Raw genomic sequence first — 26308 nt, 5'->3', positions numbered from 1 at the left:
AAGGAATCTTTCCAACCCAGGGATCAAGCTCAGGTCTCCTACATTGTAGGTGGATTCTTTAGCATCTGAGCTACCAGGGAAGCCCAAAGGAGAAGGGGAAACCATTATAAAACAGGACACGTCACTGAGCAGAAGAAAGACAGGAGTGAAAAGGGCTAGTTGTGTGGTTCTGGGTCGGGTGATGAGATTGCACCTTGCCCTCGGAGCTCCAAGGGAGTCCCTTTCTCTTGAGACGGTTGACTGCTCTCTTCTTTGTTTCTAAATGTTCCTGTTCAGAATTTCTATCTTGTTCTTTAGGGCTAGGATTTCTCTCATTACATATATTTTCCCAAATCTGCTTTTCTAACTGTGCAATTTGTTCATGTTAATATATTTTAAAGTATTAAGTAAAATGATCAAACAAATTAGAAGGTAAATGAGGAAGTATGAAAAGTACACACTTGGAAAACAAAATGTATTTCTAGGTAGAATGTGTTTGATGATGTAGCAAAACTTGCTATTTTTTTGTTTATATATTGTTATATATATATATATATATATATATATATATATATATATATATATTTAATTAATATCCTACCATGGAGTTTTACTATTTGTGGGATGATTTTGGCAGATACTGTAAAAATTACTGGCTTATTAGATATATAATTTAATGAAATTTAATATTTAAAAATTTGGAAACTTTGAATAAATTTTTTTATTCCCAAGTTCTTTAGCAAAGATTGCTGCTATCATTGTTGCTAAGTCGTGTCCCACTCTTTGTGACCCTATGTACTGCAGCATGCCAGGCTCTTCTGTCCTTCAGTACCTCAGTAGAGCAAGCATAAAAATTCCTACATATAAAAAATAATTGTAGTGAGCTGACAGAATTCATCTCAACGTTATTGAACTCTAAATGACACTTTCATAGTTTGAGGCCAAGGTCAGTTTATTTAATATAATTATTCATTGACTTTGAACATACCTGATGGAAAATTCTAATTTAATTTGTCTCATGAACTGAGTTTAATACTATTATTTGCTACATTAAGGGACAACTAACACCAAATAGCCAAATAGCATCAATAGCCAAATCTTATACCAGACCTTTTCTCAGTGTAGTTTTATTTACAGACATGATTTTATCTCTAATAGTTTCTTTTTCTTCTTCTTTAAAAAGACTCTGAATGTTCTTTTATTATAATAGTGCTGAAGTAATAGAAACTTGAATGTTGTTAGATCATGCAATAAAAAACAGAGTTTCAACAATCTTTCTGAGAAAATATAAACTGCCTTCAGTTTAGGATTGAAGGCAATTTGAGGGATAATACACATGGAGGAAACACCATGTAAAACCTCCTTGCTGTTAATATTAGTGTATGTTAGCTCTGCGTACTGCTCCAGCTGTGTTTGCAGCTGTTCATGCCAAATCTGAGAGCCCAGAAACCATCACAAATGAACACCACTTGTCAGAAAGGAAAATGATGATACCAGTGAGGTCTGAAAAAGAAGAATAAAGAAGTCAAAGAGAACTGGTAGAATCAGGACATATACGTGTGAAAACTGGGGATTACTTAAAATGCTCATTTGGAAATAGGAAAATATGGTCATATTCCCCTTTGCTATTATTTTAAAGAAAAATGTTGAGAAGCAAAGTTCTTTTTCCTCACTATTAAAATTAATTGACAAATGCCACAGCTGATTTCAGAAACAGTTAACACTCAGGGAAATGAAAAGCAAATCCTTTACATTTCTTTATCCCATGGTTTTTAGTGACACAAGTCAAAGGATCCCATAAATTAATCTTTTCCTTGCAATTTTTCACATTTAGGTCCTCTCAGAAGTCAAAGTAACTCTAATGAGAAAATGAGCTTGAATATCAAAATTTTCTAGCGATGCTGCTATGTTAGTACTTACGTTGTCAAAAAAAAAAAAAAAGAGTATTTCAGGTGTTGAAATAGTTAATAGTAGGAAACAATGTCATTTGTGCCCGAGTCACTGTAACAACATATGAATAATTAAATATTCCAATAAATGTTCAACTATGGCTCACTTGTGTTTTATGAGGCACAGTGACATTTTTAAGAATATTCAGGCCTGAAATAGTAAAACCCATGACAGAAGTAAATATTGTGATTACTGTTGCACATAAACATAATATTAGGTTTTTTAGGGTTTTGTGGTCCTGTAGTTAATATCTATTGATACAAAGGATTACAAATACGGATTGTCAGAAGGCAATAGATAGGCTTATTTCTCTTATTAAGCACTGAATTTATAAACATGAAAATGTTAAAGCAATCTTTAACAGCAGCATGAAGAGTAAATATATATGTTTACGTAATAGGATTTATTTAGTCTCCAAACTGGGACTTGGAGTAGGCTAATTAAAATATAATAGCTAAACTTCTCAATAACGTTTCTTTTTCTCTCAGGTGATTTATTTGTTTTACTTTTTCAATGTGGAAATCTCATTTTAACATGATATACTTTAGGAATATCAAGTGTATTCCTATGATCATAAATTCAAAGAGACTGGTAGAGTATAAAATCACTCTATTATGGTAACTACATTTTAGGATGTTGCAGGCTTAAGAACACATGATGGATTTGCTGTCTGTGCTCTGATAAAATGGTATTTAGGGTGTGCAGGCTTTAATGTTCTATTAAAGGCAGTAATTGGTGCTCTGTCACTTTAACTCATCCCCTGACGCATATTGGACTTCCCTGGTAGCTCAGATGGTAAAGAATCCACCTGCAATGCAGGAGACCTCATTCAATACCTGGGTTGGGAAGATCCCCTGCAGAAGGAAATGGAAACCCACTCCAGTGTTCTTGCCGGCATCATATTAAAATCATCTTACTTAGTATTTATCTTATTACAATACCTTTCTTACATTTATTAAGAAAATTGAAAATTAGCTTGTGATTGTGTTCACCCTTCATGGAAATCAAAGGTCTTCCTGAAAAAGCTTTATGTTTGTGCTGAGAATTGCCCCTTTTCCAAAGATGATGTGCTGGTTAGACTCCAAAGGGAAGGATAGACAGAAGTTATATAGAAAATATTTTGACAACTATCAGATAGATGTGATCATCTTTTAAACTCTAGGACTAGGAACAATAAAATACCTTCTCCAGTACTGAATAGATTTATTTTGGATAAATTATTTTTTCTGCTTAAGGGGTGAGTTTAATCATATAAGAAACAATTGATTATAAACTAATATATAAGGAAATTAAGAAAAAATGGGTTGAATTAAAGAAAACTATGTAATGTTTTTATGTTAAAAATGACACATTGACTTAGAGGAAAAAGATGAGGGAGTGGATTGAAACTTACTCTTCAAAATAATAGGCATTAGATTCTTGAGATTAAAAAGAGAAGAAAAGTATTAAGTGTTGAATTTAAAATTCTAAACAGCATAGTCTCTCTCTCTCCTTTTTTTTTTTTTTTTTTTTACTACAGATCATTGATAATGGAGATTCCCCAAAACAATCTTACAAAATCGTTAAAAATCCCTTTTCTTGTTTCTTAAAACATGTAAAGAAGACAATGAATAAAATCAATGTTTCTTACTACTGAAGGGCTGACAATACCATGCAACACAGAACATGTATTTTTCTCACAAGTTTATGTTTTCTATTTTTTGTAAGCAGGCTTCATTCACTGGGATACTAAAGGCTTCCAGTCTTGCTAGAATTGTAAGATGATTTGTCTTCATGAAAATTTGTTTTGTCTTTTTTTACATTTTTAAATGCAAAAAAATCTCTGGTAGTGGTTATATCTCACACCAGTCAAAAAGTAGAGAACACAATAAAAGTTTCATGTGTTCATTAAAGTTTTACAGGCACTGCAATGCCTGGAAAAATAGTTGTTGCTATAATCCCCTGCAGTAGTTCTGGTTGGGCGGTATCTTATTCATTACTGGATGAAGGATTGGGGAGGAGGATTAAAAAGGGACAAAGAAGATTCCACAGACAACCACTGATAGGTTATTTGGACTGTATTCAAGGTTCTCATAGCTTCCTGTGCTGCCATGTGTAACTTGACAAACACTATCTGGGAGCAAATAGGGTTGTGGGAACTTAAGCCACAGCTTAAAGATCATAGGGGGTTATTCAGTGGAAACTGTATAAGAGGACACAGTATTTTGCTAATTTCAAAATCAAGGTTTAACATTCATAAAGACTATCCTTCCTAATTTAACTTTTAAAAATAATTTCTCTTGGGTTAAATTTATTTAATTCTTTGTGATTTGTGAATGTCCCTTAGTATATGCTATATCTGGTAACTTTGACCAAGATTTTCAGTTCAGTTCAGTCGCTCAGTCGTGTCCGACTCTTTGCGACCCCATGGACTGCAGCATGCCAGGCTTCCCTGTCCATCACCAACTCCCAGAACTTACTCAAACTCATGTCCTTTGAGTCGGTGATGCTTTTGGTGTCGTTTATTTTTAATAGTGTGTGTGTGTGTGTGTGTGAGCTCAGTCGTGTCTGACTCTTTGCAATTCCATGGAGCCCACCAGGCTCCTCTGTCCATGGAGTTTTCCCAGTGATGATACTGGAGTGGGTTGCCATTTCCTTCTCCATTTAATAGCACAGACATAAGCATAAACTGTATGGAAAAAAGTTTGTATTTAACTAAATTTAAAGGCTTACCACTGAATACATATTTTTGAATGGCAGTAATAAATCATTAAGGGAAGAAAGGAATGAACAACTAGTGAAATCACATATTACTGTAGAAAGCTGAGAAATGTTCAGGTAACTCAACAATGCTAATATTAATAAGAAATTAAGAAATTTTTAGAAAACATTTGCTAATTAAGAATAATGAAAGACCAGCAGTAAATAAAATACCTAAACAATATAAGAAGTTAATAATGTGACGAGATGCTAAATATTTTTGCATTCTCTTTCACAAGTAGATAGAGCCTCCCTTAGACTACTTAATTCATTTTGAATCTTCTTTTCTTACTTTCAGCTTTTAGCAAGAAGTGGTAAATGGGACGGTATATTGCATAGCTGCTTACTAAGTCTGCTACTGTCTTAATTGGCTCTCTTAAATTTCTCAGGTCTAATTTATTTCTCCAGTCTTGTGGAGTAACTAACTCCTGCAGAATTATCAACTCTTTCCATGAAGATTCTTTTGAATGACTTTGAACTCTTTCTTATGCTAAAGGTTCCCTCCGCCCCCTCTCCTCCGTAATTACTCAGGCTTGTGAAGTTTCCATGCAGGTGGCAAGAACAGTATTGAAGGCCTTGGCACTTCCTGGTTCCTTTAGATCTTTCAAGCATCTTCATGTCCTCAGATAGTTTCTTTAACTACTCTGTGATCATGCCTTTTCATCCATTATCTTTATGGAACATGACTTCTTATTTCAAAGCAAGAATTCTTTCAGACTATCTGGATGTAGAAAATAAATTGAGAAATAGCTTCTCCCACTATTCCATTCCTCTTGTCACAGTGAGGTGGTTAGCAGTTATGTATTATTTTTATCCATACATGATTGGATTTTTTCCATTCAAAACCATTTATTGAGCAGTTATATTCCAAGTACTGTATTCATTTCTTGGGCTATAAAATCTAGTAATACATAGTCTATACTGTCCAGAGGATTACAATGTAATATTAAGAATAAATATGAAAAAATGCAATAAATCTAGTAGATAAAAAAATGTAGCAAGCCTAATATTGACAGGCCTCAAGACTAGAATGTGTAATTGTCTTTACATGTATATATATTTGATTTTTTGAACTAAATGTAGTCTCTATTTAGAGTATCCCGTTCATCTAATGACAAACCACAGTCTCCATCAGTTTCAACATTTTTAGTAATTTTAGCTGTAATACTTTCTCAATTCCCACTTAAATATCAGTGCTTGAATTTTCTCTTCATTACTATGACTGCCTCTGTAAGCCCTGAAGTCAAGGACATCTCCTTTAATTGTGTGATACTTAACCACTGTCTGTTAAAAAGTGGAGATATCTGACCAAAGCATAAGGGGGCCCCAGGCATATTGCTAGCAAAGGAAGATCACACTCTGCAGAAATCAGACAGTGGTTAATAGGGTTCCCCCACCACACGGAGATTTGGCACTGTTTTGAAGGTGGGGGATGCTAAAGACACTGGTTTATTTTCACAAGTTTGCTGAGTTTCCACAAGGAGACCAAACACAAGTCACCTACTGTACAATATTCTGATGCAGACTCCACTCCATTTTTCTCTCCTAAAGAGAGCAGGTGTGTGCATGTCCTCCAAGCTCACACCCAGTCCTGTTTCACTGCCTTTGTTTTGACGGGAAATCCTGTAGATTTCTCAAGAACAAAGTTGTTATTCAGTAGCTCAGTCTGTCTGACTCTTTGCGACCCCATGAACAGCAGCACACCAGGCTTCCCTGTCCTTCAGTATCTCCCAAAGTTTGCTCGAACTCATGTTCTTTGAGTCGGTGATGCCATCCAACCATCTCATCCTCTGTCACCTCCTTCTCCTCATGTAATGAAGCCTGTTTCTTCTTCTATGCTCTTTCCAATTCCATATAGTGCAGCAGTTATTGATAGCGTTGTAGTTTCCTGACTAATTATCAAAAATATTTTGAAAAACACACAGGCAACCAGCATAAAACAAATTTTCACTTTTAAAGTTATGCAGTTCCATCAAGTCTCATAAAAAAAATTACTTTGGATGTCTAGGAGAAACATCACACATAATGAGACAAGGGAACTAAAGACATAAAGAATAATATTGGAATAAATCAGGTTATTGAACAAATAGGAGCTCCATCATGTCTGGGTCCCTCCCATTCTCCATGATTTCCATGTTATCTATAATCTTGGGGTCTCCTTAAGGTCATTGCATCTAGATGATGTCTTGTTTCTGGTCATCATCAGTGACTCTGGATGGCTTTTACTGACCTATAACTAGTTCTATCTGGTTCTGATCCCATTTGCTTCTCAAATATCCATAATCATCTTTATTGACTTCTACCAAATTTCCCATTTTCACTTTATCTCTGACATGTGGTATATAAAGTTTTCCACTACGATGTCCCTGGTTACATTTAGCAGATTTCTGCATAGTTTCTAACCTTTTTCTGTCAGTAAATTTTTGACATTCCTATAGTGTAAATAGCTTCATGTACTTTCTTTTATTTTTCCTCAGCCACAGGAAACCCAGTGGATCTGCTTCTTAGGATCTGACAACCTACTTATCTCCTTTCATTTACTGCTCCCATAAATATCAGCTGATAGAGAAATGAGTCACTCTCATTTTTTTTGGAATCTCCATATTCAACTAGAAATGTTGAGTTAATGTTAATCTTACAATCTCTCCATTTCTTTTTATTTCCAAAAACAATACCTTAGAAGATCACAGGTTATTATTCCTTCTTGAGAGAGTTATAGCAATAACAAAATCTCCGGATCTCCTTTTCATTTCCCCAACTTGTCCATCTAAAAAGAGTTGGGAAACCTTCCCTGTGAAGATGTGTGTGCTAAGTCACTTATGTTCTGTAGCCCACCAGGCTCCTCTGTCCATGGGATTCTCCAGACAAGAAGACTGGAGTGGGTTGCCCTGCCCTCCTCCAGGTGATCTTCCCAACCCAGGGATTGAACCCACTCTGTTACGTCTCCTGCATTGGCAGGCTGGTTCTTTACCACTAATGCCACCTGGGAAGCCCCTATGGAGATGAAAGATACGAAAAATCTATGCAAGAATATTGGGGTTGGGATCCAGCACCTGAGCATGGGAGTTCATTCATTGTTAAAGGATTAAAGAGAGATAGAGAAAGTTGCTAAGGAGGTGGGAGAGTTGATGATAGGAAAATGTGAATGCTATTGATTAATTTTCTTTTCTAACTGAAATAATAATAATAAAGATTATCAGCCAAGGATGCAAAGAGGGAGCACATATTTAGAAGTTTGAAGACAAAAGAAAGTCAGAACTGAATGTCTTAGAGAGAGGGATGACCAGTGGACTATGGAAATGTGCTGTGATTACCATGAAGTATTGAGGACTCACTTGAGGGTATGTTTGTGTACTTAAATATGAGACTAATCAGCATGGTCTTTTTTTTTCCCCCAAAGTCGTGTTCATTTCATTCAGGTTATATAGAATTATAAACAGAGTAGATAGGGTGAGTTTTTTTTCCAGAGAAGTATGTGTAAGGAAGAGAAGGTTAAGACAGTTGAAGGTAGAGACAAAGAAGTAATTATAATTATGGATTATGGAATCTAAATTAAGTGCATGGTAGAATTTGAAAAGGTCATGAGATAAAAATTTTGGAAATCTAAAGGAGGGGTTAGATCATAGATTTTTTGGGGGGGGGAGATTGAATATCCAAGAGATAATTATATCTCCAAAAGAGAGTTGGTATAAAGTTACAGTTGTGTCCGACTCTTTGCGACCCCATGGACTGTAGCCTATCAGGCTCCTCCGTCCATGGGATTTTCCAGGCAAGAGTGCTGGAGTGGATTGCCATTTCCTTCTCCAGGGGATCTTCCTGACCCAGGAATTGAACCTGGGTCTCCTGCATTGCAGGCAGACGCTTTACCATCTGAGCCACCAGGGAAGCCCCCATAAAGTTACAGAGGAAGTTATGACAAGATTCAGTGTTACTATTGTATAAATATGGTGGAGATGTAGGGAAATAGACATTGAAGACATTTCTGGATTTCTGGAATATATGCACATTTTTGTACTTCTGGATCATGCTTCTATTCTAGTCTATCATGTTTAAACATGTAAAGTAATTTATACAACTTAAATCAGAGTGTCGGTTATCTTTAGAATGCTTTATGTGGTTTATTTTTGACCAGAAATAATAGTTTTTGTATAAATACTACTCTGAAATAGTCTAGCCAAAAAGAATGTCATCAGTTACTTTAAAGTGAAAGAGGAAGGGGAGAAAAGAAGATAATGTATTGCAGACTTATTGTGCCAAGATATATTCTAGAGTAATATTCAAACATCCAATTTGATTCACACAGTAACTTTTCACTAGAGGCTGATATAGACATACCATAAGCAGTTGTTTCAAAATAAGTCTTAATATGATAATGTTCAAGATGAAAAGTGTGAAGGCTAGAATCAACCTAGCAAAGATTCCTTTTATACTATGTTTCAAAGATAAATTTGCGTCATTGTAAAGCCTGGCACGCTGCAGTCTATGGGGTTGCAAAGAGTTGGGCACAACTGAGTAACTGGACAACAGCAAAATAAATTAACAAATAAAATACTTATGCAGTTACAATTGAAATCCCTGAACATAACGCATCACTGTTTAAATTGTGAAATGAACATATATTAATAATATCAAAATTGAGCAAACAATTTTTGTCCATAATCAGCAGGGCATAAAGATGATTTGCCCTTTATGAAGAATTTATATGATGAAGTCAAAAAGAAAGGAAGTGTAATTTGAGTTAAAGTAATAAAAATTATTCTCTTTAACTGTGGAAAATTCTGAAAGAGATGGGAATACCAGACCACCTGACCTGCCTCTTGATAAGTCTGTATGCAGGTCAGGAAGCAACAGTTAGAACTGGACATGGAATAACAGACTGGTTCCAAATAGGAAAATGAGTATGTCAAGGCTGTATATTGTCACCCTGCTTATTTAACTCATATGCAGAGTACATCATGAGAAACGCTGGGCTGGAGGAAGCACAAGCTGGAATCCAGATTGCTTGGAGAACTATCAGTAACCTCAGATATGCAGATGACACCAGAAAGTGAAGAAGAACTAAAGAGCCTCTTGATGAAAGTGAAAGAGGAGAGTGAAAAATTTGGCTTAAAACTCAACATTCAGAAAACTAAGATCATGGCATCTGGTCCCATCACTTCATGGCAAATAGATGTGGAAACAGTGGCTGACTTTATTTTTCTGGGCTCCAAAATCACTGCAGATGGTGATTGCAGCCATGAAATTAAAAGGTGCTTACACCTTGGAAGAAAAGTTATGACCAACCTAGACAGCATATTAAAAAGCAGAGACATTACTTTGCCAACAAAGGTCCATCTAGTCAAGGCTATGGTTTTTCCAGTAGTCATGTATGGATGTGAGAGTTGGACTATAAAGAAAGCTGAGGGCCAAAGAATTGATGCTTTTGAACTGTGGTGTTGGAGAAGACTCTTGAGAGTCTTTTGGTCTGCAAAGAGATCCAACCAGTCCATCCTAAAGGAGATCAGTCCTGGGTGTTCATTGGAAGGACTGACATTGAAGCTGCAACTCCAATACTTTGGCCACCTGATGCGAAGAGCTGACTTATTTGAAAAGACCCTGATGCTGGGAAAGATTGAGGGAAGGAGGAGAAGGGGACGACGGAGGATGAGATGGTTGGATGTCATCACTGACTCAGTGGACATGGATTTGGGTGGACTGCGGGATTTGGTGAAGGACAGGGAGGACTGGTGTGCTGTGGTTTATGGGGTCCCAAAGAGTCAGACACGGCTGAGTGACTGAACTGGACTGAACTGAATATTTCCTACTTGAATCCACACTATACATTCATGATAATCAACACACTCCAAATCTAATTCATTTCTAGTATCTATCAGCCAAATGACCACCAGGAACATATGTGCAGTTAAACAGTTGGGTTTACTCCTCATTATAGCAAGAGGGGCCCCCAGCTTTGGAGAACTATAGGGTGTCAGACGGAGAAGGCAATGGCACCCCACTCCAGTACTCTTGCCTGGAAAATCCCATGGACGGAGGAGCCTAGTAGGCTGCAGTCTATGGGGTCGCTAGGAGTTGGACACGACTGAGCGACTTCACTTTCACTTTTCCCTTTCATGCATTGGAGAAGGAAATGGCAACCCACTCCAGTGTTCTTGCCTGGAGAATCCCAGGGATGGGGGAGCCTGGTGGGCTGCCGTCTCTGGGGTCACACAGAGTCAGGCACGACTGAAGCAACTTGGCAGCAGCAGCAGCAGCAGCAGGATGTCAGAGGTGTTAGGATCTTTCATAGAAATTGAGCACTAGTTTGGTGTATGGAGAAGAACCTAGGGAGCAGGGGATGTTTACCCTAATTAAGGACTTTCAGAAATCAGGGTCATTTCTATGATTGATCATCTAAATAAATCTTACCCATAAGGAGGAATGACTACAGTGAGGCTAAACATATATTTGGTTTAGTAGCGTGTGATGGACAGGGAGGCCTGGCGTGCTGTGATTCATGGGGTCGCAAAGAGTCGGACAGGACTGAGCGACTGAACTGAACTGAGCATGCACTTGTTTGAGCTGATAGAGGAAGAGGCTTAACGTTTTGTGGGTACTACAGTGACTTTGTTTTTGTCTGTTCTTAAAAGAATAGACAAACAATTCTGAAGTGGTTTTACTTAGTCTTATTTTTAATATTTTCAGAGTAACCTTGTCTGAACTTACTATTCTGTGACACTTTTTAATGGACTTTAATAATGGCAAATATAAATAGAGATGTAGGACTCTAGTTCTAGATATAAAAGTAGTATTTATTAATAATACAGTCAGATAATGAAGCAAAGGCCTGAGTGCATCTGTTATCAAGGAATCTCAAAGAACATTTTTATCTTATTTTTAAAAGAAATGTCTTTTTTTCCACTCTTTCTTTCCTCTCATGGAAACTGCTTAGTAGATTAGTACTTAGGAGTTATTGATATGAATTACCTCCTAGTTCACTGTTGACTGGGCTATCCAGGTGGTTCACCAGTAAGAATTCCCCAAGAGATGAGGGTTCAATCCCTGGGTTGGGAAGATCCCCTGGAGAGGGGCACAGCAACCCACTCCAGTATTCTTGCCTGGAGAGTTCTGGACAGAGGAGCCTGGTGGGCTACAGTCCATGGAATCACAAAGAGTTGGACACGATTGAGTGACTGAGCACATACAGAGTTCTAGATTTAGATAATTCTAGATACAGGGATATTTTAAAATTCTAAGTCTACCCTCCCTAAACATTTGGCCTAAGCCAACCTTCTTAATCTTTCCAAGCCCCAGTTTTTCTTTGCATCTTTACAATATAGATATTGAAGTGTGGGGTCTTGTGAAGAGGTACTGGGTAACCTGGTTAGGAGACTTAATGTAGGATATGTAACACAAACTAAATATTCAGCATATTTTATCTAAGAATATTACTACTCTTCCAAATACCCAGTAAGTTTTGATAAACTATCAAAATCAATTAAGCAGACCAGTGAATCAAAATTCACTTTGTAGTTTAATTATCCTTAGCATCCTTGATTACTTTCAATAATTATTTCAGAAAATGAAGAGAATAGAAGAACTTTCCATGGGTTAAGATTAAGTGAAATCTGTAAAACCAAGCTTGAAAGTGAAAGTGAAGTCGCTGTCATGTCCGACTCTTTGCGACCCCGTGGACTGTAGCCTACCAGGCTCCTCCATCCATGGGATTTTCAAGGCAGAAGTACTGGAGTGGATTGCCATTTATTAAGAATTATTTCATTACTGTCACAAAGTATTTTCTAGTCAATATATTTTGAAAGCATTTTCCTTTAAAATATTTGCATGTTTAGGTCATGTTAACATATGTCGAAACATATTTCAAACACGTCAGCAATATCATATAGCAAGAACTCTTCCTATTCAAATGTATTCCTTTTGTTTTACTATTTTTCCAATTTATCATGTCAGAATTTCTGTGATTAGCATTATTACAATTATATATACCTACAACAAATGTCCGTCTAGTCAAGGCTATGGTTTTTCCAGTAGTCATGTATGTATGTGAGAGTTGGATAATAAAGAAAGCTGAGCACAGAAGAATTGATGCTTTTGAACTGTGGTGTTGGAGAAGGCTCTTGAGAGTCCCTTGGACTGCAAAGAGATCCAACCAGTCCATCCTAAAGGAGATCAGTCCTGGGTGTTCATTGGAAGGACTCATGTTGAAGCTGAAACTCCAATACTTTGGCCACCTGATGCGAAGAGCTGGCTCATTGGAAAAGACCCTGATGCTGGGAAAGATTGAGGGCTGGAGGAGAAGGGGAGAACAGAGGATGAGATGGTTGGATGGCATCACTGACTCAATGGACATGGGTTTGGGTGGATTCAGGGAGTTGCTGATGGACAGGGAGGCCTGGCATGCTGAGATTCATGGGTTCACGAGTCGGACACGACTAAGCAACTGAACTGAACTGAATAACACATTTATTCATTATTCTGATGTATCTTAATGTATAAAATACATATCTGATTGATTTATATTGACTTCTGAAAATAAATCTGAATATCCTAGAACATATCTTATAACCCTATTTTATACTGGTTTCAGATCAAAATAATATTGCAAAAAATTTAGCATTTCAATAATGTCATTTCAAACACAACTAAAATTCTAACTGGGAATGTTGGAAAGGAAGATGAAAGATGGAATAACTATATCATACTAGTACATAAACTCACGAACTCATGAATTTTTTGTTTACTTTACTCCTAATATTTTACAGACCCTACAGATTTTTGCCTGATACAAAGTAAGTGCTGAAAATATGTATATTGTTGACTAAATAGGTGAAACATTAAGAGTGTTTTGTAAATGCAAATTTACCTAATATAAAAGACATATAGTGCTTATGGTAATTCTGTGTAAAACTTAGTTCACATTTTATATACTTCAATTATCTGCTATATAAAGTATCATCCTATATTTACAATTATTATATTAGCAATTAAACACTCAGAAGAAATTAAAGACCCAAGGGAAATGACCTCAAAGCCACACAATAGATTTAAATATTTGCAATAGCTATTTTAAGAAAAATATTATGAAACAATTATTCTTCTAATAAAGAGGGGGAAATGGTTTTCCATTTTAGTAACAACATTATAATTAGTCAAATAGTTTTTCTGTGGGATGTTTCAATGTAATTTCCATACTGCAGACAATTAAAATAAGTCATATATCTCACATAAGTTCCATGCTTTCCTTAACATTTTCTCTTAGTGTTGACTTCTCAGTGAATACCATATAGTATAATTCTTTATTTTAAATACTTAAAAGTGTACTTAAGTTAACTTACTGTAATAAAATTATTTAAAGGAATTTTGAAAGTACTTTATTGACATATACAATACATAGTATAAAATTCACTATTTTAAGTGTACAATTCAATGATTTTTAGTAAATTTAAACAGTTGTGCAACCATTAATATAGTCCTATGTTAGAACATTTCCACTACTCCAAAAAGATTCTTCTTGATCATGTAACTAGGGTACGGTAACCTACCCCACCTACAAACCCACGTAAACTCCAGTTAAATGGAGTTGTATATTGTCTTTTGCATCTGACTCATATAGTGTAATGTTTTTAGAGTCCTCTATATGGTAGCATGCATGAATTCTTTTTAATTGCCAAATAGTACTTAATCGTGTGACTGCACATGTTCTGCTTCTCTGTTCATTAGTCAGTGGACATGTGGATTGTTCCCAAGTTTTGACTATAAAAAATAATACTAGTATGAACATTTAAATGCGTGTCTTTGTGTGGGTGATGGACAGGGAGGCCTGGCGTGCTGCGGTTCATGGGGTCACAAAGAGTCAGACACGACTGAGCGACTGAACTGAACTGTGTGAGCATGCTTTCATTTCTCTTGGGTTGATTACTAAGAATGGAATTGCTGGGTCATATGGTAAATGTATGTTTAATTATCTTATGGAACTGTCAGCCTGTTTTCAAAAAGGCCGCACCATTTCACTGCCTATTGTAATAATGTATGACGATTCCTATGTCTTCATATTCTCACTAACATTTGCTATTGTATATCATTTTTATTATAGCCAACTAGTGCATGTAAAAAAAGTATGTCATTTGGCTTTAATTTTCTTTTTCCTTACAAATAATTATATTGAGCATCTTTTCATGTATTTGCTAGGTATTTTTTCTCTTGTCAGTCATGGTTTTGGTGTCATATATAAGAAGTCTTGCATTGGAGAAGGAAATGGCAACCCACTCCAGTGTTCTTACCTGGAGAATCCCAGGGACGGGGGAGCCTGGTGGGCTGCCGTCTATGGGGTCGCACAGAGTCGGACACGACTGAAGTGACTTAGTAGCAGCAGCATAAGAAGTCTTACCCTCACCAAAGATGTAAAGCTTTATACCTATATGTTCTTCTAAATCTTATAGTTTTAGTACTTACATTTAGATCTATGATTCATTGTTAGTTAATTTGAATAAAGTTATATAAATTCATATTTTTCATGCGGATGCCCAGTTGTCTCAGCATTATTTGTTAAAATGATTATCTTTTCCCCATTGAAACTCAATGGGAAAAAGTTACAATTTGGCTCTATTGTAACAAATTAGCTATAGATTTAAAGCTATATTTCTAGACGTTGAACTTATTTCCCAATTATCTATAGTTCTACACCTAAGCCAATATCTTATGTCCTGATTGAATTTCTATATAAACTTTAGAAACTGCAAAAACTTTGTCAATTTCTACAAAAATCAACCAACCAGCCTAACAACAAAGAAGCAATGATAGCTCAATCCAATGACAAGCTTAAAGCTCCCAAAGAGACTTTAATAAGGGATTGTGTCGAACCTTAGATCAGTTTGGGAAGAAATCCATGTTAACAATATTGAATCTTTCTCTCCATAAATGGTCTGTCTCGATTTTTTAAGATGTTGTTTAATTTCTTCCTGCAGTGATTTGTAGTTTTCAGTATGTAAGTCTTACACTACTTTAAAAAAATCATCCCAAAGTATTTTATTTTTTGATGCCATTAGGAATGGATTTATTTCTTAGTTTTATTTTTGGATTATTCGTTGATAATATTTAAATACTTGTCGACATTGGTATATGGATCTTATATCTTTTAATGTGCTGAACTTGTTGGTTACTTCCTAGAAGTGTTCCTGTGCATTTCTCAGAATTTTTTAAACCTAAAGGATACAAATAAAGACAATTTTATGTCTTTCTTCATAATATTGATGCCTTTATTTCCTCCTGTTGCTTCATTACATGTTGAACTTTCAATACAAGATTCAGTAGGAGTCACTATCCTTGCATTATCTCCAATTTTTTAGAGAAAGCATCCATTTTTTAAAAAAATATAAAGTGTGATGTTAACTGTAGGTTTCTCATGTTTGCCCTTTATCATGCTGGGGAGTTTTTTGTCAGATGTTTTCTTTCATTTTGATGTAATTGGCTTCTTTATTAAATACTGAACTCATAGGATCAGCTGATAATTGTTCCCTCCATTTCTACTTTTATGGGAAATTTGGGAAGGGTAAGTATTTCTTTGTTAAATGTTTGAATGAATACATCCATGAAACTAACAGGGTCATGTGAGTTTGCTTTGAGGGAAAATTTTTATTTATTAACCTAATTACTTTACATTTTATTGTTTTATTCAGATTTTCTATTTCTTCTTCAGTTGATCAGAGAAACTGGTAGTTTTGAGGAAAATCTTTCATTTTATCTATGCTGTCTAATTTGTTAATATAAAGTTTTCCATATTATTATATGGAAATATAATATATTATATGGAATATAATATATTATATGGAAATATATAAAGCTTTCCATATTATTCTCTTGTAATAATTTTAATTTCTGTTATATCAGAAATGATGCCCATTCTTTCATTCTTTAGATCATCTCTTTTTTTAAATGTCAGTCTACCAAAATATTTATCAATTTTGTTTATTTATTTTTAAAACAACCAACTTTTGGTTCATTGATTTTTCTGTTAATTTTTTGTTTTTCTTTCAAATCTTTACTATTTCTCTATCCTTACTTGATATTTAGTTTACTCTTCTTTCTTGAACTCTCAAGGAAGGTAGAAAGTTAGATTGTTCGTATGGATTCAGCTTACTGTCTGCTGTCTTTTTATTTTAGCTTGAATATTTCACTAGTGCTTTTTTTTTTTTTTACTTAGTGCTTTTTTTAAAGGCTGGTTTGCAGCAGTGAATGAGCTCTTTCTTGATTTATTGTAAATGCTGTATTTTTGAAGAATAATCATTTGAAGCCATTACATTTTGGATCCTTTTTTAAGCAGCCATTTTCATTTCAGTTAAAGCATATGTGCATTTTCTAATGCCTATTACTCTTGTGTATCTACACAGCTTTGCTAAAGAATAAGTCAAATGAGAAATAAACCTCTTGATAACTTTCATGTGAATACTTAAGGTAACACAGCATATCGCTAAAAGGCTGTTGGCAACTAATTCTTAGAAGGAGAGAGTATGATGATTTGGTGTCCAGCAGGGCTTCCCTGGTGGCTCAGTGGTAAAGAATCCACCGCAATATAGGAGACTAGAGTTTGATCCCTGGGTGGGGAAGATTCACTAGAGGAGGAAATGGCAACCCACTCCAGTATTCTTGCCTGGAAAATCCCCTGGACAGAGGAACCTGGCGGGCTACAGTCCATGGGGTCACAGAGAGTTGGACACTCCTGAGTGACTAACAGTTTCACTTTATTTAATTTATTTATTTGGTCTATCTGTCTTTTAATGATCTCAAGGAGTGGTCTACAAATGTTTTACACATGTTTATCAGGAGGAGTGGAAATCAATGTGAACTGTTAAAGGTCACAAAGGGATGCCTGTGTCTGAAGCAATCAAAGCCAAAATATATGTTTCTACTACGTCGTCTCTGACAGGTTAATGTCTCTAAAAATATACCACTCGTTTCTTTTTGGCATTTGCTATTCTTTACCACGTGAGCCACAAGGAAAGCCCCACAAATCTCTGTTAAAGTAATTACTTAAATTTCAGCTGTCCTCCTTTTGGGTGGAGTAATTTGGCAATGAATTTAAAATCAGTTATTTTAAATTAAAAAAAAAATCAATTGTCCTGCATTCATTCCCTATTCCTCTAAAAATTAGGTTCACTACTATGAGAAACCATCTTTTTTTTTTTTTTTCCAGATAAAAGTCCTTTTTAGCTGTGTATCTGTACTGCTATATTCTAAACAAAGAAAGCTAGCAACACAAAGAACAGAGAACATTCATCCCTTTCAAATCTTGTCTCCAGAATTCAAAGGTAGAATTTTCCTGAAGCAATTTGGCTGGAATGTGACCTGTTGCACTGGCTAGTCATTACCTTTTGTTTCTAGTGACCCTAATACTCTAAATGGACTTAGCAGCATTACATATTCACAAACCAAGTGACTACCCACAGGGCTATTCAGAGATTGCTGTTCATCCACCGAGTACCATCTCCCTGAACACACACACATACACACTGGTGCATACCGTATCCAACTTTGTGGATACTTCTGCTCCCTAAACTGGAGGAGAAGATGGGATGAGGGAGAAGGGAACCAAATCTTGCATCCCACTTCATATGCAGGTCATTAGCTTGAGTATCTGGAACTCTCCGGGGCTCTAGGAATTCCTGTCCCACCATTCCTGTGACCTCACAAAATCATACTCATAATTCTGGGTTGATTTTTGCCAACTGTGTGATTAGAACCGGAATCATTTTCCTATGTCAATTTAGACGTCTCCAGAGTGACTGTAGACTCAACTATTTTTTTCTTATCTTGTTCCGTCTCTAAGTCAGGTCGAATTCTTTGCAACCTCATGAACTTCAGCATGCCAAGCTCCCTTGTTCTTCACCATCTCCTGGAGTTTGCCCAAACACATGTTCATTGAGCAAAGATGCCATCCAACCATTTTATCTTCTGTCTCCCCCTTCTTCTCCTGCCTTCAGTCTTTTCCAGCATCAGGATCTTTTCTAATGAGTCAGCTTTTCTCATCAGGTGGCCAAAGTATTGGAGCTTCAGCTTCAGCATCAGTCCTTCCAATGAATATTCAAAGTTGATTTCCTTTTGGATGGACTGGTTGGATCTCCTTGCAGTCCAAGGGACTTGCAAGAGTCTTCAGCACCACAGTTAAAAAGCATCAATTCTTCTGCCCACAGCCTTCTTTGGGCTTCCCAGGTGGTACTAGTGGTAAAGAATCCACCTGCCAATGCAGGAAACACAAGAGATGTGGTTCAATCCCTGGATCTGGAAGATCCCTTGGAGTAGGAAATGGCAACCCTCTCCAGTATTCTTGCCTAGAGCATTCCATGGACAGAGGAGCCTGGCAGGCTACAGTCCATTGGGTCGCAAAGAGTCGAACACGAGTGAGTATGTACACACACAACCTTCTTTATGATCCAACTCTCACATGCCTACATGACTAGTGGAAAAAAACATAGTTTGACTATATGGACCTTTGTCAGCAAAGTGATGTCTCTGCTTTTTAATACGCTGTCTAGGTTTGTCATTGCTTTTCTTCCAAGGAGCGAGGGTCTTTTAATTTCATGGCTGCAGTCACTGTCCACAGTGAATTTGGAGACCAAGAAAATAAAGTCTGTCACTGTTTCCATTTTTCCCCCATCTATTTGCCATGAATTGATGGGACCAAATGCCATGATCTTCGTTTTTGAATGTTGAGTTTTTTTTTTAATTTTATTTTTAAACTTTACAATATTGTATTGGTTCTGCCATATATCGAAATGAATCCACCACAGGCATACATGTGTTCCCCATCCTGAACCCTCCTCCCTCCTCCCTCCCCATACCCTCCCTCTGGGTCATCCCAGTGCACCAGCCCCAAGCATCCAGTATCGTGCATCGAACCTGGACTGGCAACTCGTTTCATATATGATATTATACATATTTCAATGCCATTCTCCCAAATCATCCCACCCTCTCCCTCTCCCACAGAGTCCAAAAGACTGTTCTATACATCACTGTCTCTTTTGCTGTCTCGTATACAGGGTTATTGTTATCATCTTTCTAAATTCCATATATATGCGTTAGTGTACTGTATTGGTGTTTTTCTTTCTGGCTTACTTCACTCTGTATAATAGGCTCCAGTTTCATCTACCTCATTAGAACTGATTCAAATGCATTCTTTTTAATGGCTGAGTAATACTCCATTGTGTATATGTACCACAGCTTTCTTATCCATTCATCTGCTGATGGGCATCTAGGTTGCTTCCATGTCCTGGCTATTATAAACAGTGCTGCGATGAACATTGGGGTGCACGTGTCTCTTTCAATTCTGGTTTCCTCAGTGTGTATGCCCAGCAGTGGGATTGCTGGGTCATAAGGCAGTTCTAGTTCCAGTTTTTTAAGGAATCTCCACACTGTTCTCCATAGTGGCTGTACTAGTTTGCATTCCCACCAACAGTGTAAGAGGGTTCCCTTTTCTCCACATCCTCTCCAGCATTTATTGCTTGTAGACTTTTGGATCACAGCCATTCTGACTGGCGTGAAATGGTACCTCATAGTGGTTTTGATTTGCATTTCTCTGATAATGAGTGATGTTGAGCATCTTTTCATGTGTTTGTTAGCCATCTGTATGTCTTCTTTGGAGAAATGTCTATTTAGTTCTTTGGCCCATTTTTTGAGTTTTAAGCCAACTTTTTACACACCTCTTTCATCTTTATCAAGGGGTTCTTTAATTTCTCTTTGCTTTCTGTCATTAGGGTGATATCATCTGCACCTCTGAGGTTGTTGACCTTTCTCCCGGAAATCTGATCCCAACTTCTGTTCATCCAGTCTAGCATTTGACATGTTGTACTGTGCAACATCCAGTTCCCCCACAGCCAGTCCCTTCCTGTCTTGATAAACCATCAACTTCATCTCTGCAGTTGACGAGGGATCTTGTCGTGGGCAGTTTGTCTGTTGGCTGAGAAAGGACTGCCAAGTGTCTGACTCTGGTGTGGGTCCATTGCTATCCAAAGTCTATTTCTTTTGCTAAACTTCTGGGCTCACCTCTTCTCTACCCCACTTTCATACACCTCAGCTACCAGAAGTTCCACTTTTATTGTACTCTAATTTTTAATATCCTATGGTTCTCTTAGTTTCTATATCATATACTGTTTGGTGGCATGTATCTGATTACTTCAGCATCTGCTAAGACATTTTACATATAAGCCCATAATGTAGGTAAAATTTTTTTAAGATTGAAGAGTTGTTCTGAGAAAGTAGTAGCATTCCCTGAATTTTTGTATCTTAGCTTTCAAACCATAACTAACATGTCAAGTATTTTCTCACTTTAAGTTTCTTGTTCACTTCAGTTCAGTTGCTCAGTCATCTCCGACTCTTTGCAACCCCATGAACTGCAGCACGCCAGGCCTCCCTGTCCATCAGCAAATCCCTGGGTCCACCCAAACCCATGTCCATTGAGTCGGTGATGCCATCCAACCATCTCATCCTCTGTCCTCCCCTTCTCCTCTCACCTTCAATCTTTTCCAGCATCAGGGTCTTTTCCAATGGGTCAGCTCTTTGCATCAGGTGGCCAAAGTACTGGAGTTTCAGCTTCAACATCAGTCCTTCCAATGAACACCTAGGACTGATCTCCTTTAGGATGGACTGGTTGGATCTCCTTGCAGTCCAAGGGACTCTCAAGAGTCTTCTCCAACACCACAGTTCAAAAGCATCAATTCTTCTGCACTTAGTTTTCTTTATAGTTCAACTCTCACATCAATACATGACCACTGGAAAAACCATAGCCTTGACTAGATGGACCTTTGTTGGCAAAGTAATGTCTCTGCTTTTTAATATGCTATCTAGGTTGGTCTTAACTTTCCTTCCAGGGAGTAAGCGTCTTTTAATTTCATGGCTGCAATCACCATCTGCAGTGATTGTGGAGCCCAGAAAAATAAAGTCAGCCACTGTTTCTACTGTTCCCTCATCTATTTGCCATGAAGTGATGGGACCAGATGCCATGATCTTAGTTTTCTGAATGTTGAGCTTTAAGCCAACTTTTTCACTCTCCTCTTTCACTTTCGTCAAGAGGCTCTTTAGTTCTTCTTCACTGTCATAAGGGTGGTGTCATCTGCATATCTGAGGTTATTGATATTTCTCCCGGAAATCTTGATTCCAGCTTGTGCTTCCTCCAGTCCAGTGTTTCTCATGATGTACTCTGCATAGAAGTTGAATAAACAGGGTGACAATATACAGCCTTGATGTACTCCTTTTCCTATGTGGAACCAGTCTGTTGTTCCATGTCCAGTTCTAACTGTTGCTTCCTGACCTGCATACAGATTTCTTAAGAGGCAGGTCAGGTGGTCTGGTATTCCCATCTCTTTCAGAATTTTCCACAGTTTTTTGTGATCCACACAGTCAAAGGATTTGGCGTAGTCCATAAAGCAGAAGTAGGTGTTTTTCTGGAACTCTCTTGCTTTCTCTGTGATCCAGTGGATGTTGGCAATTTGATCTCTGGTTCCTCTGCCTTTTCTAAAACCAGCTTGAACATCTGGAAGTTCACGGTTCACATATTGCTGAAGCCTGGCTTGGAGAATTTTGAGCATTACTTTACTAGTGTGTGAGATGAGTGCAGTTGTGCGGTAGTTTGAGCATTCTTTGTAACCCATAATCATTTGTTGGCTTAGCATTTATGCCCTCTTAAGGCCCCATTTCCTATTGGTAGTTCTCCTTAGGGAGATTTAAGGGTGTTTTTGCTTTGTTTATTTGATAACTCCTGCAGTTCTATATACTTCATTACAATCTTTGGAACACTCAAATAAACAGAAAAATGAATATTTGGGTAGGCTCACAGTGAAGCCATGGTGGCACTGGGGGAAAGTATTCATGCCGGTGTGTTTATGAGTAGGTGTGTGTATGTGCGTGTTTCTTGAAGGGAGTTTGTTCAGGGATGATGAGGCAGGTCTGCGTATTGTGTCTAGGATGGATATGCATATCCTTAGCTTTGCCAGTTATGTCGTGCTCACTCTTAGATCTAAATGTAACTTTGTATTCTTCACACAAATTGCTAAGGTTCAAGATTATAGAGTTGTGTATTATGTCATCCAATCACCCATTTTGAGATATTTGGGGTACACAGACAACAGTCTTGGCTTACTGTGAGAATGGATCACCGTTGGATCCTCCATCTCTCTGAAAAGAGTATTCCGCATGTCGGTGGCCCACTTAGTTGACGGGGAAATGTGCTATTACATAATTACAAGTACAATGTAAATTAGGTTTTCAAAGGTAAAGAAATAAATCAAAACTAAAGTCAAGTCCAAATGCATTCTGCCAGTCAGTGAGCTAAGCAATTTGGTACAGAGACTGGGCTGCCAAAGTCCCACAGAAATCTAATTGCTGCAAGATACAGGGTGTGCAATTAGGTGCAGCACTGTGATGCTGAAATGAAGCCAGTCCTGGTTTAAAGTCCACCGTGAGACAGTAGAATAGCAGGATGGTTTGAAACAATCCTGAGGCTGAGAATAACCTATGTATACTGCAAGGAGTTCCCCAGGGGGTTAAGAATGCTTATCTTTGTATCCCCTAAATGTGATTTCTGTCCTTTATCGAGCCCGTCTTTGCATGAAATGTTCCCTTGGTATCTCTAATTTTCTTGAAGAGATCTCTAGTCTTTCCCATCCTGTTGTTTTCCTCCATTTCTTTGCATTGATTGCTGAGGAAGGCTTTCTTATCTCTCCTTGCTATTCTTTGGAACTCTGCATTCAAATGGGTATATCTTTCCATTTCTACTTTGCTTTCCACTTCTCTTTTCACAGCTATTTGTAAGGCCTCCTCAGACAGCCATTTTGCTTTTTTGCATTTCTTTTTTTGGGGATGGTCTTGATTCCTGTCTCCTGTACAATGTCATGATCCTCCATCCATACTTCATCAGGCACTCTGTCTATCAGATCTAGTCCCTTAAATCTATTTCTCACTTCCACTGCATAGTCATAAGGGATTTGATTTAGGTCATACCTGAATGGTCTAGTGGTTTTCTCCACTTTCTTCAATTTAAGTCTGAATTTGGCAATGAGGAGTTCATGGTCTGAGCCACAGTCAGCTCCCCATCTTGTTTTTGCTGACTGTATAGAGCTTCTCCATCTTTGGCTGCAAAGAATATAATGAGTCTGATTTCAGTGTTGACCATCTGGTGATGTCCATGTGTAGAGTCTTCTCGTGTTGTTGGAAGAGGGCGTTTGCTATGACCAGTGTGTTCTCTTGGCAAAACTCTATTAGCCTTTGCCCTGCTTCATTCTGTACCACTGGAAAAGACCAACCTAGACAGCATATTAAAAAGCAGAGACATTACTTTGCCAACAAAGGTCCATCTAGTCAAGGCTATAGTTTTTCCAGTAGTCATGTATGGATGTGAGAGTTGGACTAAAAAGAAAGCTAAGTGCAGAAGATTTGATGCTTTTGAACTGTGGTGTTGGAGAAGACTCTTGAGTCCCTTGGACTGCAAGGAGATCCAACCAGTCCATCCTAAAGGAGATCAGTCCTGGGTGTTCATTGGAAGGACTGATGTTGAAGCTGAAACTCCAATACTTTGACTACCTGATGTGAAGACCTGGCTCATTGGAAAAGACCCTGATGCTGGGAAAGATTGAGGGCAGGAGGAGAAGAGGACGACAGAGGATAAGATGGTTGGATGGCATCATCAACTCAATGGACCTGGGTTTGGGTGGACTCCGGGAGTTGTTAATGGACAGGGTAGGCCTGGTGTGCTGTGGTTCATGGGGTCGCAATGAATCAGACACGACTGAGCAACTGAACTGAATGTGATTTGTTCAAAGCAGCTGAATCACAAAGCAGAGAAAAAAAATCAACTATACCAAGATAAAGCAGAGACTTTGGTTATGTTGGTACCTGCTCTACTTTGGATTCCTTAAATTCATACCTGAACTTGGAGGAAATCATCTTACGAAAATAATGCTTCCCACAAATGCTGATCAGGTGCATGTGCCTGAAGACGAACAGTGAGAAGGGAATATTTGCTGCAACATGACTAACAGTCCCTTAAACAAAACACATTCTGATTATAGTATAACAGGAATTTTAAATCCTTAGCTATGATCTACTTATCAGTTAAAATGTTTTTTTAACATATTTCCAGTACAAGCACATTTAATATTCCTTTGTGCTAGTTTGTAAGAGGAGTTTTCTTCACTTGTGCATTTTATAAAAGAACAACAGAATAGACATTTTTCAAATTACATACTTGAAGATTTCTTTATTGTTAGCTTTTGACCTTGAAAGTGGATTCTCCATTTCTCAGCTTCTTTTTCTTTTTCATATTGATTTCTTCTTTTGCCTGTGATGAAGCTTCTTTTTTGTCAGTATTCCTGAAGCCCTGTGGCATGCTTTCTCTGAGCTTTGTTCTGGTACGGAGAGTGTCAATTATCTTCTTTTCTTCAGTCTAGGTACCACCTGACTGTGTTCCCCAGCATCACTGCTTGGTATTGCAATCACACTGCTCTTGCCTTAGTTGATAATCTCTCGGCACTTCAGTCACACCTGGGTGCTGATTAGATTCAATTGCATCTCGCCTTTATCCTGTATCTGTGTCTTCTACGTGATTATTAAGTGCTGCTCTTATTCCTACTGGTAGCTATTTAAAGTTATCCTGATTGTGTCTTCTTGAGAAACTTCTGAGAATTATTTAGCTTCCTCTGAAAGGTCCCATTGACTAGATCACAGTGATTCTTTTAACTTGAAAGATTCAAACTTTGAAATTCACATTTCATACTTAGTTTGAGGGTCAAACAATATTTTGATGTACCACAGCTTCTAAAAGAAATATAGTCTTACTTTCTCAAGGGAAACCTGTGGCTTAGCATCAGATTTATAACAGAAAATAGAGATATAGAGGAGAAAGTTGGTGACTGTTTTAGAATAGTAAGTTGAAAACATGGTTGAAAATGGGAAATGTCTACCTCCTTTTGCTATTTTTTGAATGTATACCTATTATTAGTGTAATCAAATTGGAACGATCTTGATGGAACTCTGTTAGAAGATTTTGACAGATTTCTAACTCTGGAGAAATAAATATTTATTTTACTATATAGGCACTGGTTATTTTCTTATAATCCAAAGTTAATAAAGTGGAACTTTTTAAACTTCCTGTGACCTTTAAAGGAAATATCAACAGTGAATGTTTTTGAGTTTTGTGGGTTTTTTTAATAAATAATTTTTGAGCATTTTTTACCTTATTTCTGTACATATTTTGTCAGTGTTGTGAACCCAACAGTAGGTTGTCACAGATGATTTGAGATAGAAACACTTGGATTCAAAGTCTATTCCTATGACTCTGTAACTGAATGAGTATCTGAGAAGTTTAAAGTAAGTCAGTTAGCTGGACTCCAAAAACCTGTTTTCTTTTGCCTAAAAAAGGTTCATTAAACCACCTCCTCCTCTTTAAAGACTCAAAATGAAGTATATACACACACATACACACAAAAGTTTATATAACTTATTACTAAATCCTAAGTATAAGTCCCTTATAGTTTTCCCCCCAGCACTGGAGGAAATCTGCCCTTTTGAGTAATTAGGGTTCATGTGTCAGTCTTCAGTGGGAAAATTTTCTAATGGATCCCCATTGTTAGTTTTGCGTTTTGATTATTTTCACTTTATGCTC

At 37.2% G+C, this 26308-nt stretch overlaps 1 long non-coding RNA gene and 1 other non-coding gene across 2 annotated transcripts in view; one reads left to right on the top strand and one right to left on the bottom strand.

Annotated features, from left to right (window-relative positions):
• Positions 1-26308, top strand: part of LOC139180234 (uncharacterized) — a 338096-nt gene that overhangs the window by 142455 nt on the left and 169333 nt on the right. The gene's annotated exons all lie outside the window — the stretch shown is intronic.
• On the bottom strand, positions 8481-8553 carry TRNAC-GCA (transfer RNA cysteine (anticodon GCA)). Its single transcript has one exon. It is a non-coding gene; the product is annotated as a tRNA-Cys (tRNA).

Source organism: Bos indicus, chromosome 27 (genome assembly GCF_029378745.1).
Source record: "Bos indicus isolate NIAB-ARS_2022 breed Sahiwal x Tharparkar chromosome 27, NIAB-ARS_B.indTharparkar_mat_pri_1.0, whole genome shotgun sequence".
NCBI classification, from domain to species: domain Eukaryota; kingdom Metazoa; phylum Chordata; class Mammalia; order Artiodactyla; family Bovidae; genus Bos; species Bos indicus.
This window is presented reverse-complemented; position numbering and strand designations above follow the sequence as displayed.